We start from the raw sequence: 13,798 nt of genomic DNA, 5'->3' as shown, positions 1-13,798 counted from the left end.
AAGTGTAGAGTCATTTTGCAGATTCCTTGACAGAATACCTCTGATTAAACAATTATCTTAATTTGCTGTTACAACAGGTTCCTATTTTTGTTCGTTAAGACCACTACAGTGCTCATCAGGCAAGTTTGGAAAATTTCTGGGAGTGGTCAGGAAGAATACACTTAAATTTGCAATTGGAATTGGAATTGGTTTATTATTGTCTCATGTACCGAGGTACAGTGAAAAACTTTGTTTTGCCTGCTATTTATATGATCTGCTGTATTAAGTCATGTATAAGTCACACTGGGCTACATAGTGTACCTTTATCTTCAACAGCACCAAGTTACATTTATATAGCAGAAGAAACAATGCAACAGTGTGTTAGAGTGAGGAATGAGAGGGGAAAGAAGGAAAGAGGAAATGAGGGTCGGGTGAAAGCACAGTCAAAAAACAAAGTTTAGAGTCATTTGAAAACAGGAAAGGAGGTGGTAAAACGAAGAAACTTTGGAAGGAAACTTTGTGTTTTTGAACACGTTTAATAAATCAGATTCATATAAAATAGTACTGAGATAATATCTACCTTCTAACAGACAGGTCTTGAAAAAACAAGCATTGACTATAATCTCAACATCTTCTCAAACCTGAATGCTAAAATGCCTTAAAACTAACTGGAAATCCACATCTTGAGACTATATTAATGACTTTGGATGTTTAAACATAGCTTGAGTGAATGAAATGAATTAATGTTTTCATCATAAAGTCTCTAAGGCAGTCCATCTCAGTAATCGTCAGAAAAGCACAGAAAATATCACAGAGCAAGCTGTTGTACATCTCTCTTCCATTGCAATACCAACAAGTCTGTGTAGTTACTGTTCATAACCATCAACAATAATTACTTGGTTTCACACCACTTTATTGACCTGAAACTGCATTCAACAGCAAAGCAACAAACGTCTGCTGGTGACCCAAGAAAATGCGTTCAGATATTTATCAATTATTCTGTGGCATTCTTCTTCCTGTTCTGGGGAACCCCTGACATCCAGCAACAGTGATGTTATATTTAGCAACCTGAGCAACTAAACACTTTGAAAAATGATGGTAGATAGTTAATCAGGAGCAAGTAAAATAACTCATTTTCCAACCAACTTTAAACATTTTGTACAGAATAATTAAGCTAAATGAGATTAAGATAGAAATTAAATTAGTTAGCAAAATTAGATTTCAAAAAAGCATGGATTCTAAATTAGTTATTTTGGGGAATGACAATCCATACACAGGTAATTGGAATTTTTAGACCCAGTGAATTTGTTAATCAATAATGGTTTAATAGACAATTATAAATTCAGTTACAAACACTAGATTTAGAGCAACTAGTCCTCAAATAGTTAAATTATTGCCACTTCACTCACTTTCACCTGTGTACACTTCCTCCAACCAAATTCATAACTCTATATACATAAGTAAATATATAATCTTTAGTGTAACTTCACTTGTATAAGTAGTTTATGGTTTGTATAGATCATGTATAGGGTACCTTTGAGAACTGAGAGTACCACATGATACATTGCCGTGCCTTACAATGAACGTTAGTTGAGAGTTTACCGCTGGAGAAGGCTGTGACAGGTGAACAGGTGGCAAATCAGGGAACCATTAGCAGCAACTGCTGGATTTCTGTGTTGACTCCAGAAGCTGCTGTCAGATATTTTGTGTTAGAAAGGTGGATATGTCATCATTGTTCTGACGGAAACAATGGCCCAGAATTTACCATGTGTTGTACTAAAAACAATAGCCACTCAGACAATTAGTTGCAGCACTGGCAGGTGACTGCTTACACAATGGCTGGTGTAAGCTAAGAGACCCAAAGTAAAAATCATTGAGGATTCTAAAAGCAAAGAATGGTGAACAATCTGTTAAAACACAAATACAATGAAAAACAAGAAAGTTAGTTGGGAGAGCTGCCGCCTTACAGCACCTGAGACCCGAGCTCAGTCCTGACGGTGTGTATTGTCTGTGTGGAGGTTTCATGTTCTCTCTGTGTGAGTTTCCTCAGGCTGTTCCAGTTTCCTCCCACAACCCAATGACTTCTGGGTTGGTTGCTTAATTGGTGACTGTAAATTGCCCCTAGTGTGTAGATGAGTGGTAAAATCTGGGGAGAGTTGTTGATAATGTGGGATTAATGAAGGGTTAATGTAAATTGGTGCTTGATGGTTGGTGCTGGCTTGGGAGGCTGAAGGGCCTGGTTCTGTGCTGTATCTCTCTATCACTCTACAACACCATGTATTTGAGCTATGGGTTTGGTATGGTATGCCAGCAGACCTTAACATTATCAGTAATGTGTCTGTCAACACATTACAGGAAAGATGTGAATGTTACTGGAAAATGTGAAGAGCAGGTTTGTGAGGAGATTGTCAGGACAGGAAAATTGTAGCTTTGAGGAAAGATTGGATAAACTCAGATTGTTTTCTTTAAAACAGAGGAAACTGAGGAGAGACATACTTGAGATGTAAAAAATTATGAGGAGCCTCAGTGGAATAAAATGAAAGAAACTATTTCCCTCAGCGGAGGGGTCAAAAACCAATTAAAATAATTGGTAGAAATGTTAGTGAGGAGATGAGGAAAACCTTTCCACTCACAGGGTGGTGGGGGTCAGGGAGCTCACTGCTTGAAAGTGCAGTGAAGGCAGAAACCCTCAGCGCACTTAAACAGTATTTGAATGTATACTTGAAGGATGCAGAGGGGATTTATTATGATTTGTGGCAACATTGTCATCTATAGACTTGATGTTGGAAGATGAGTTTAAACAGGGTGACACTGATACATTGAACCCAATGGTCTCTTTTGCATAACAAATTTTCTACGATTCAATGTTTATAATGTTATGGAAAGTTTTCCTTTTCACTGGTTGTTCAGTAATTCTGTGACATTATGTGTAAAGTAGCCACCCCCTTCTGTACCATACTTGCCCAATGAACAGTACCTGCCCCTGAGCAGTTATCACATACCCCACCAGCCCACCTCTTTCTTGTCTGTGGCTCATTCCTTTTATGAAGAAGCTCAGGCAATTGTTCAGGTGAAATGTTGAATAGGAGGAATGATGTGGGTAACAGATGAAATTAAATAGTGTCCAGAAACAGCAGCAATCTCTGCATGGTGCATCCAGCACATATCCAAAGCAATAACTGGCTCTTCTTCACTTTACTCCATAAACTTATGGAGTCATAGAGCCACTGAGATATACAGATTCACTGGCCAACAGAGTATATATCAGCCATTAAGCACCCATTTACACTCATCCTACCCTGATCCCATTTTATTCTCTCCATATTCTCTTTAACTCACTCAGATTCTACCACTCACCTATACATTAGAGTCAACCTACAATGGTCAATTAACCTACTGACTCAGATGTCTTTGGGAGGTGGGTGAAATCTGGAGCACCTGAAGAAATGCACTTGGTCACAGGGAGAACATGCAGACTCCACACACAGGCATTTGGACAGGCACATGAGCAGGCAGGGAATCGAGGGACATGGACCATGTTCAAGCAGATGGGATATGTTAGATTGGTGTCATGACTGGTACAGACATGATAGGCTGAAGGGCCTGTTCCGGTACTGTTTTATGTTCAATATTCAGACAGCACTGGAGGTGAGGATTGAATCCTGGTCACTGGAGCTGTGAGCAGCACCAGTCCACTTCCATCTCCTCTTTTTAAGACAACAGCCTCCTGTATCGCTTACATCCTCCACACTCCACCTGAGTGGCCATACATGAGCTTGGACTGTGAATAATTTCAGGTTATTGAACCACAGGACGACCACAACCGAGACTAAATGGGAAGACTTCCTATAATTGTCGACCCGAAACATTGACAATTCCTTTCCCCCTGACAGATGCTGCTCGACCCGTTGAGTTCCTACGGCAGGTTGTTTGTTGCTTCCTGTAGTGGTTTGCTTATCAAATTAAGGACATAAAAACATGAATAAAAAACAGGATCAGGATTGGGACAGACATTCTCTCAAGCCTGTTCCACCATTCAATAAGATCATGGCTATTCTGATCTTGGCCACTTTCCTACATGTTTCCAACCACCACTGATTCCCATATAGTCCAAAAATCTGTCTACTTCAGCCTTGAATGAATTCCATTGCTCCGTCTCCACAGCTATCTAAGGTAGGTTTCAAAAATTTGTTGGCCTATTTGAGTGAAGAAAATTCTTCTCATTTCCATCATCAACAAGTGATTCCTTATGTTGAAACTATACTTCTCTGTTCTAGATCCCCTCATAAGGGGGAGCATCCTCAAAGCATTTACCTGCTCAAGCCCCCTCCGAAATTTTTATTTTTCAATTAGCATTTCCTTCATTCTTCCTAGTTCCACCGAGTAGGAACCAAACCTGATTGCATGCTCTATAATTTTATTTATATGTTATCAACAGAACAGGAGAAATGTTCCTACAATTTTGTGGTGCCATAGGCAGAAGGTCTACAGGAAATTTTGCCCCACTGTTTGGCTTAACATTGCTCTGTGCTGCCTATCATAATAACCAGCCGATTCCTGTTCCTATGTCTGGATGTACTGAGTCATCTGAGAATGGCGTACACAGGAAATGTGGGTGGGAATGAGAGCACACCCTCAGGGGAGTCTCCTGATCTGCAGTCAAACACAAAGAAGGGAACGTCAACCTCTTAACCTAACACAAGCTTAATCTTGTACAAGAAATTACAGTGCCTGATCGGTATACCAAAGTTTCAAAACTGACTGCATGTAAAATATGTGGGCTTCTGCAAATTCTACTGTCGGTGCAATATAGAATAAAGAAAATGTAGTGGATAGGGAAGGGTGGGCTCGCCTCATGACATGCCCACCAGATGGCTGTGGTGTTTTTCATGGCAGTGTTTTCCACACAGATGGTGAGAGAGACTCAACAACTGCCAGGTGGGAAGTGAAATATGTGTGTTCAGCTGGGCAGCGCCAGCCAGAAGTTTTATCTGTTTACTGTTGGTTCACAAGTGCTCTGCAGAAATGATAATTATCCAAGAGAGCAGAGGTTGCTGGCCGTGTGTGTGTGTGTGTGTGTGTGTGTGTGTGTGTGTGTGTGTGTGTGTGTGTGTGTGTGTGTGTGTGTGTGCTTCTCTGAGAGGCTAAAAAATGCTATTAGAGACTTACTATATTTATCAAATGTCAAAGTCCTTGATACTCTTTCAACCCTTACTCATTTGCAATAGCTGTATTAAAATATTCTTGAGTATGAAGAGGGATGCATGTTAAATGTGCACTTACTGCATCCAGTCTTAGTGTCTTTTACTCATGAAGTCTTGGACTTCCTTCTGCGGAATATTGTATGTTTTTAACCTCAACCACCCAGCCAGTTACAGATCATTTCAAATGAAGGATCATCTTTCAAACAATCTTCTTGATGCTTTTATAGGATTTGTATGCAGACAAAAATCAACCAATCCATGTGGCTTGATTCACGAATGATTTGGCGAGAAAATGAACAACTGTGATCCATTTTGTAGAATCTGGAGGGGCCTAATGTGTAAGTGGGGAGAATAAAATGGGATTAGTGGAGGATTATTGCAAATGGGTTCTTGATGGTCATAGAGGACTCAGGGCTGAAGGGCCTCTTTCTGTGCTGTATGACTCTATGACTCTAGAAGCATCAGGTAATCTCAGGAATTTTGTCAGCTGAAGTCATGAGTTCTTGAATCATTAATGACCTGTGCTTCTTTGAATGATTTCAGATATTTGACCTATGGAAATCTGAACATTCACCTAATTTCCTACATTAAAACAGAGACGATAGATTAAAAAAAGGCTGCATTATGTCTGTGCTTTCCTGAGGTTGTGAATTGTGCTGTATAAATGTAAATCTTTCCTTTCATCTTTTTAATTGAATTGGTTACATTGAATTTTCTTACGCTATGGGTGAAGAAGTGCCCAAAGAAGTGCAAAATTGGAAAGTCTAAGTGAACAGGATGTAGGTTACAGTTGGCTTGTAGAATGTACATTTTATTGTCACAGGCGTTTTATAGGTCTGTAAAACATGACAATATTATATTGAGGCTTGCTGAACTACATACTGGAGAAAGAAAGGGAATATAAAAGTCCAGGTGTGTCATTCTGCATAATTCCTTCCAATGCGTTCTGCTTCTGGATAGCTAAATAAATAACCATACCAACTCTCTCTCTCTCTTTGCCTTTTCCAAACCACGGGTTAGCAATCAGTGCACTCCTTCATAAGTGTTCTGATTGACAAGGAAAAGAAATACACCATAAATTCCCTGAGAAGTCGTCCATTGTGGTCATCCACAAGCTACTTTAAGCCAAATCTGAAGAGTTTATATGTCATAATATGCACTTTTTCTGCTGTTGACTGATTGGAAGGCTTTAAGTATCCATCATCTCTTTAATCCCACTAGTGATGCTGGCAATTGACCTTTTATCAGATGCAAATAGTTTCAAGGTATCTTAGATAATAGTGTAGCAGTTAGCGTAACGCTATTACAGTGCCAGCGACCTGGGTTCAATTCCGGCCGCTGTCTGTAAGGAGTTTGTATGTTCTCCCTGTGTCTGTGTGGGTTTCCTATGGGTGCTCTGGTTTCCTCCCACATTCTACAGACTTACAGGTTAGGATGTTTTGGGCATGCTATGTTGGTGCCGGAAGCATGGCGACACTTGCGGGCTGCCCCCAGAGCACTCTATGGAAAAGCTGTATTTCACTGTGTGTTTTGATGTACATGTGACTAATAAAGATATCTTATCTTATGTTGTGGAGTCCAAAGTGCTAAAAACATTTTCAAATCTAATAAGCTTTGGACTGATATATTAAAGATTTCAGTGTTGAAATTCATTGTAGTTGCAATGTGAAATATTATCTTGTAAAGAGTGATTTTGTGAATTGAGACAAGATACTTATGCTAAAAATACTTTTTGTTTCTCAGAACGGTGTGATAGATTGCAGGTGAACCTATAGGAAGAGGGGTTTAAACCAAGAGTTTGGACACATCAGATGTTAAAAATGAGGAAATGATGGTGTTGCTATTTTGAAAGGTGAGAAACAAATGGGATGAAAGACCTTCCTGAGTCAAACCTGTCTTGTAATTCTGTGGTTATTTTAACGTCTTTCCTTCTCTCTTGCTTCCACAAGCTCCATTTCCAAATTGCAGATGGCAATTCCAAATTGCCCTGCACTATTAACATATTGTCTTTTAAATTAAGCTCTTAAATGCTGCAAATTAATCTATTTCAATCACTTGCAGTGATTTGTAAATGTATTTTAAGTAAAGTATCTCAATAAATTTACCACAGATCATTGGCTTATTTCTTCTATGTGTCTGAGCCTGTTAATAAAACAACTCATACTTTTTTTGTAGCTACTTCATTGAAGCTTAAATTTAAAATAATACCTTGAATAAGGGGCATTTTAGGGCTAATGTGGTTCAAGTGCTTTGCTTAACATGGTATTAGTGGTGTGTGCTTTTCATGGAGAAACAATAGCATGCAATGAGACAACAAATCAAATAATGTAATTTCTCCCACAGAGCAGCAAGAATGTGTGGAATTCATCCTCGAGTACACAGTGACTAATGGTTCAAAGAACATACAAACTGCAAGGTCAAAGGCCTGTATGCAAGAACTTTTCCTTTTGGATTGCGCTACAGGTTGTAGCACTGTAAGGGGATTTCAAACTAAGGGTGAATCCTTGAGGACTGAGTAGAAATGAGTTGTAAAATCTCACTGGACTGTGTGTTAGCTCTTGCGAGCAGTATTATCCCATATTAACATACCCACCTGTTAAATTCAACATATGCAAGAGTAATATGCACACCACTCAAAGGAATTGTATCCGAGCTTGTCTCTACAGGAGTAATACATGATCCCAGTGATTGATTGGAATCCTACTGTTTTAAATGGAATGTGCTGGGAACAGGTGTCTCTTAATACAGCTTCCTTATATCCTCTGGTGGTGGAAGAGTCATTGGAGCATTCCTTGTGGAGACAATTCTGACAAGATAGATTGGTAGTAGGATTGTTTGCTAATACAAAATCTAACTAGCAGGAAATTTCCATCAAAAAAATATCAGATTATGAAAGAAGAAAAGTGGAAATAATCAGCCTGGCAAATCCATGAAGTTGAGAGGATTGTCTCTCCAAACAAAAGTTATAATTTACTGCAATGTTTCCCCAGATGAAGAATTCCCAGTATAAGCTGAGACTGGAAAACCGGGGTTGTTCTCCAATGAACAAAGAGGGTTGAGAACTGATATGATGGATCTTTTTGCACGAAATCATGAAAATCAGAAAAGCTGCAGATGCTGGAAATCTGAAATAAAAACAGAAATTGCCGGAAATACTCAGAATTGTCTCTTTTTTATTTCAGGATTTTAGCGTTGGCCGCATTTCTCTATACAAGTGGAGAAAGATAAATCATACCCAGGACTGGGGGAGAGAGGGAGAAAGAGGGAGATAAAAAGAAACAAAGGGAAAAGGAAGAGCAAGAGAGATTGAATTCAAATATTTCTTTACTATCCGCATAACCTGATCCAGCAAATTTCATCAATTCACTTATGTTGCTTGACATTCCATTGGTGTGTGTGGGAACAAAGTAAAAAAAAAGAATGGCTTGCAGTTCATGGGAGCTGTGTTTCTTTTGGGGGAGGCAGGTTTGTTCCCATGCTGCTATTGTGAGGTGGCACCATAGGCCACTGAAAGGTCAGCAACTGTGAAGTGGTTCATTGAGTGAGAGGGAAAAAATACCAGTCACAGATTTAGAGAATAGTTCAGACCTCTGCTATGGCCTCTAATTAGTCAAAAGTTTTTTTCCCCCCACTTTACACTCATTAAGAAAATTTGTCATTTATGTGTATTGTATGTTTTATGGCATGAGAACAAAAAGCAATAAAAGAATCGAGTAGATTGCCTGCAATTTTAGTTAAGAACTGACGTATTAAAACTGAAATCTATCAGGTGTCATTGATTAAGGTAGTTAATGCTGTTTGGAAGCAGAACTTTGTGAGAGGGGATTATGCATTTTGAGAAATGGAAAACCCATTGAAGCTCTGAGCAAACTACATATAATTCACCACACAGATCAAAATAATACATACCAGTGGATCATTGAATACTCAGGCACATGTTGCATCATTGACAATCTGATATTATTTAGTGTAGTCCCTTAGTTAAGAGTGTGAATGGATAAGCAGATGGCCTCTGCCCATATAAACTACTCTTGTTGTCTCATAAACTCATGCTTTGCCATTATTATATTCTGCATGTTGTCATGTTTAGTTAATTTGATGTCAGGGAATATTAAAGTCCTGTAAATGAGTATATGGATTGCACAGGCAACAAAAACTGCCTGTGAAGAAATAAAATGAAGGCAGAGGCATAAATCTGTTCTGCTGTTTTCACTTGGGTATAACGGACTTGATTGCCTAAATACTCTACCTTGTTTCTAGGAAAAATACTGTCTTGTTAAATGAATGAGTGAATTATGCAATGAATAAATAATACTCTGTCAGCCTTTGTGATTTACAGAGCGGAGCAGTAAAGAACGTAGGTTTAAATGCAGGCTATGAGTATGAGTATGATCAGTGACAGAGAAGGGATGTTTTCTTTCCCCAGTATTGGGGATGGTAACAGATCAAGGGCACAAGCTGCAATTTTGTTTGTCCATTTCGTGCACAGAAAACTATCCATCATACCTCAGAATCTGAGCTCTCCTTAGCCCACTGACACTCTCAAATAAAATTGCAGGCATTCATTGAAGCTAACATTTTCCACAGCTTCAGTTTCTACTGGCCAGCTTCAAACCATCACGAGAAATTATGGACTGATTCTAACAAGATTTATTCTTCATTTATATACAGGATGGAAGCATTGTTGGCAAGAGCAGCATTTATTGCCCAATGCCAAATTGCTCTTGATAAGGTAGTGGTGAGCTGCCTCGTTAAATTACTGCAGTTTATCTGCTGAATGATCTCCCAAAGGCTGTTGAAGAGGAAATTACAAGATTTAGACCCAGTGATGATGAAGGAATAGCAATGTTTTTCAATATTGGGATTATATGTGACTTGGAAAGAAATCTGCAGAGACACAAGAGATTCTGCAGATGCTCGAATGTGGAGCAACACACAAAATGCTGGAGGAACCTGACCTGCTGAGTTCCTCCAGCATTTTGTGAGAGAAATCTGCAGGTTGTGATGTTCCCATGTCTTGCTCTTGTGCTTCCTGATGGTTAAGATCACAGGTTGGCAGAGGCATCAGTGGTTCTTCTCTATCCCAAATGCAGCGGATGTGAAGTTTTCAAGACAGATTTTTTATTATCTAATGAAGGATAATATCAAAGGCAGGGAATTGGACCTGAGGTACCAATTAACCAGGCTGAATAGATGACTTCTTTCCCTGACAGGTTCCTGATTAATACTAGCCCCTGAACTGGCACTACTGTGCTGCTTTTGAGATCATTACAGGTGCCACAGAATCATATTGCCATTTGGCCCATCCTGACTCTGCTGAATTTTAGACAGAGCCATCCAATTAATCTTGTTCCCTTTATCTTTGCATGGAACCCTACAATTTTTATGTACAATTACAACAACTATTGAATCCCCTTCTACCACACTTTCTGGCAGTGAATTCCAGATCATTAAGATAAGATAAGATGTCTTTATTAGTCACATGTGCATGGAAACACACAGTGAAATGCATCTTTTATGTAGAGTGTTCTGGGGGCAGCCTGCAAGTGTCACCACGCTTCCGGCGCCAACATAGCATGCCCACAACTTCCTAACCCGTACGTCTTTGGAATGTGGGAGGAAACCAGAGCACCCGGAGGAAACCCATGCAGACACAGAGAGACCATACAAACTCCTTACAGACAGCGGCCAGAATTGAACCCGAGTCGCTGGCGCTGTAAAGCGTTATGCTAACCACTACACTACCATCTGCACAACATGTTAAGTGAAAATAAATTTCTCTTCTCCTCCTTGGCCTTTTTGCTAATAACCTATCTGTGTCTCTTGGCTACCATCATAGCAGTGTTGTTCAATGTATACAAAATAAAGTAATTAACATACCCTTCAAGCCACCGTCTGACACCAATGATTACAACAGCACTATCCCGTTAATGTACGCTTTGTGTAAAAACAACTCTCAACTATTGACCAGCTGTTTTAGCTGCTTTGTGTGTAAAACCTTTTATATTGTTGCCTTCCAATCACAAGAAAGAGATGGTAATAACAAAACTCTTAAAGGAACCTTGTATCTTAAACAAGAATCAGCACAATTACTGGACCTCCTCTCTATGCCTACCACCAATGGATTCAGTTTCTACCTATCGTCTCAAGGAAAAGAATTGCTCCTTCACGAGACATGGGCATTGCAGATGAGATCAGCATTTACTGCTTATTCCTGATTGTTCTTGAACTTAGTGGTTTGCTTGGCCATTTTAGGGGTCAGTTAAGAGGCAACCATGTTACTGTGAACCAGGGCTTAATGGCAGTAAGTGATAAAGGCAATAACTAGTATATTAGCCTTTATTATGAAAGGATTTGAATGCAAAAGTAAAGAAGTCTTATTGCAATTGTAGAGGGCCTTGGTAAATTGGTTTATTATTGTCACATTTAGAGGTACTGTGAAAAAGTTGTCTTGCGTACCATCAATACAGATCAATTCATTACATGGTGCATTAAGGTAGTACAAGGTAAAACAATAACAGAATGCAGAATAAAGTGTTACAGTTACAGAGAAAGTGCAGTGCAGGTAGATAATAAGGTGCAAGGTCATAACAAGGTAGATTGTGAGGTCAAGAGTCCATCTTATCATACTAAGGAATCATTCAATAGTCTTATAACAGCGGATAGGAGCTGTCCTTGAGCCTGGTGGTATGTGCCCTCAGGCTTTGTATCATCTGCCCAATGGGACGGGGGAGAAGAGAGAATGCCCGGGATGGGTGGGGTCTTTGATTATGTTGGCTGCTGTACTGAGGCAGCGTGAAGTATGGACAGAGTCCATGGAGGGGAGGCTAGTCTCCATGATGTGCTGAGCTGTGTCCACAACTCTCTGCAGTTTCTTGACAAGTGATACCACACCTGGAGTTATATGTATAGTTTTATCTCCTTCCTTAAAAAAGGGATTTCCTCACCTTTGGAAAAGCATGGACTTATTAGGGATAGTCAACATGTCTTTGAGTGGGTGAAGTCATGTCTAATAAATTTAATTGTGTTTTTTGATGGGGCAACAAAGATGATTGATGAAAGAGGGACAGTAGATGTTATCTGCATGGACTTTAGAAAAGCATTTGATAATATCCTCCATGGTAGGCTGATTCAGAAGATTGAGGCACAATTCAAAATTTGCTTGGCCACAGAAGTCAGTGGGTAGTGGTAAAGGGGTGTTATCTTGACAGCAGGTCTGTGACCAGTGGTGTTCCACAAGGATCAGTGCTGGGATCTCCATTGGTTCTGATATATAAATATTCACAAATGATTTGGACAAAAATGAACGTAGGCTGATTCGTAAGTTTGCAAATGACACAAGAATCAGTGGAGTGTGGATCATGAGGAAGGTTGTCAAAGGATACAGGAGGATATTGATCAGTTGGAAATGTGGGCAGAGAAATGGCAGATGGAGTTCAATCCAGAAAAGTGTGAGATGTTGCACCCTGGGAGGACACAAGTAAGAGGAAAGTATTAAGTAAATGGCAGGACCCTTAGGAGCACTGATGTACGGAGGGATCTTAGGTGAAAGTCCAGAGCTCCCTGGAAGTAACAATGCAAGTAGATAGGGTGGTAAAGAAGGCATATGGCATGCTGTCCTTTCTCGGTTGGGGCATTCAGTATAGAAGTAGGCAAGTCATATGGAAGCTGTATAAAACATTGGTTCCTCCAGATTTGGAGTATTGGGTGCACTTCTGGTCTCAACGTTACAGGAAGGATGTGGAAACTTTGGAGATGGTGCAGAAGATGTTCACCAGGATGTTGCATGGGTTAGAGAGTATTAGCTATAAGAAGAGGTTGGACAAATTTGGATTGTTTTCTCTGGGATGTCTGAGGATGAGGGTTGATCTCATATCTTTATATAGAAGTATATAAAATTATGAGAGGCATAGATAGGGTAGATAGCCAGTCTTTTTCCAAGGTTGGAAATGTCAGATACTTGAGGGCATAGCTTTAAGGTGAGAGAGGGAAAGTTTAAAGATCTGCGAGGCAAGTTTTTTTTACACAGAGAGTGGTAAGTGCTTGGAAAGAACTGCCCGGGAAGTGGAGGAAGCAGATACGATAGCAAAATATAAAGCATTTAGACAGGAACATGAACTGGCAGGGAATGCAAGGATATAGACCTTATGCAGGCAGATGGGACTAGTTTAGTTTGACATCAGAGTCGGTACAGATATCGTGAGCCAAAGGACCTGATCCTATTCTGTACTGTTCTATGTTTTCTGATATACTTGCCACAGAGGGAAGACAGTACAGATTAACTAGACTGGTTCCAAGGATGGTGGGTTTGGTTTATGAGAAGAAATTGAGTAAATTAGGTTTGTATTCTCTAAAGTTTAGAAGAATGAGAGAACTCACTGAAACTCAGCATTCTTGCCAGGTGAGATGTGGGGAGGATATTTCCTCTGGAGGAGGAGTACAGAACCAAGGGCACACTTTCAGAATAAGGGGTGGACTGAGATGAGGAGAGCTTTCTCCATTCAGAGGGTGGCGAACTATTGGAATTCTCTACCCCAGAGGAGGCTCAATCATTGAATTCATTCAAAATAGGTTTTGGACATTGAGGGAATTGGGGGATTATGAAGATAGTGCTG

Source organism: Pristis pectinata, chromosome 18 (assembly GCF_009764475.1).
Source record: "Pristis pectinata isolate sPriPec2 chromosome 18, sPriPec2.1.pri, whole genome shotgun sequence".
Classification (NCBI taxonomy): domain Eukaryota; kingdom Metazoa; phylum Chordata; class Chondrichthyes; order Rhinopristiformes; family Pristidae; genus Pristis; species Pristis pectinata.
The sequence above is the reverse complement of the archived record's forward strand: the minus strand, read 5'-3'. Positions refer to the sequence as shown.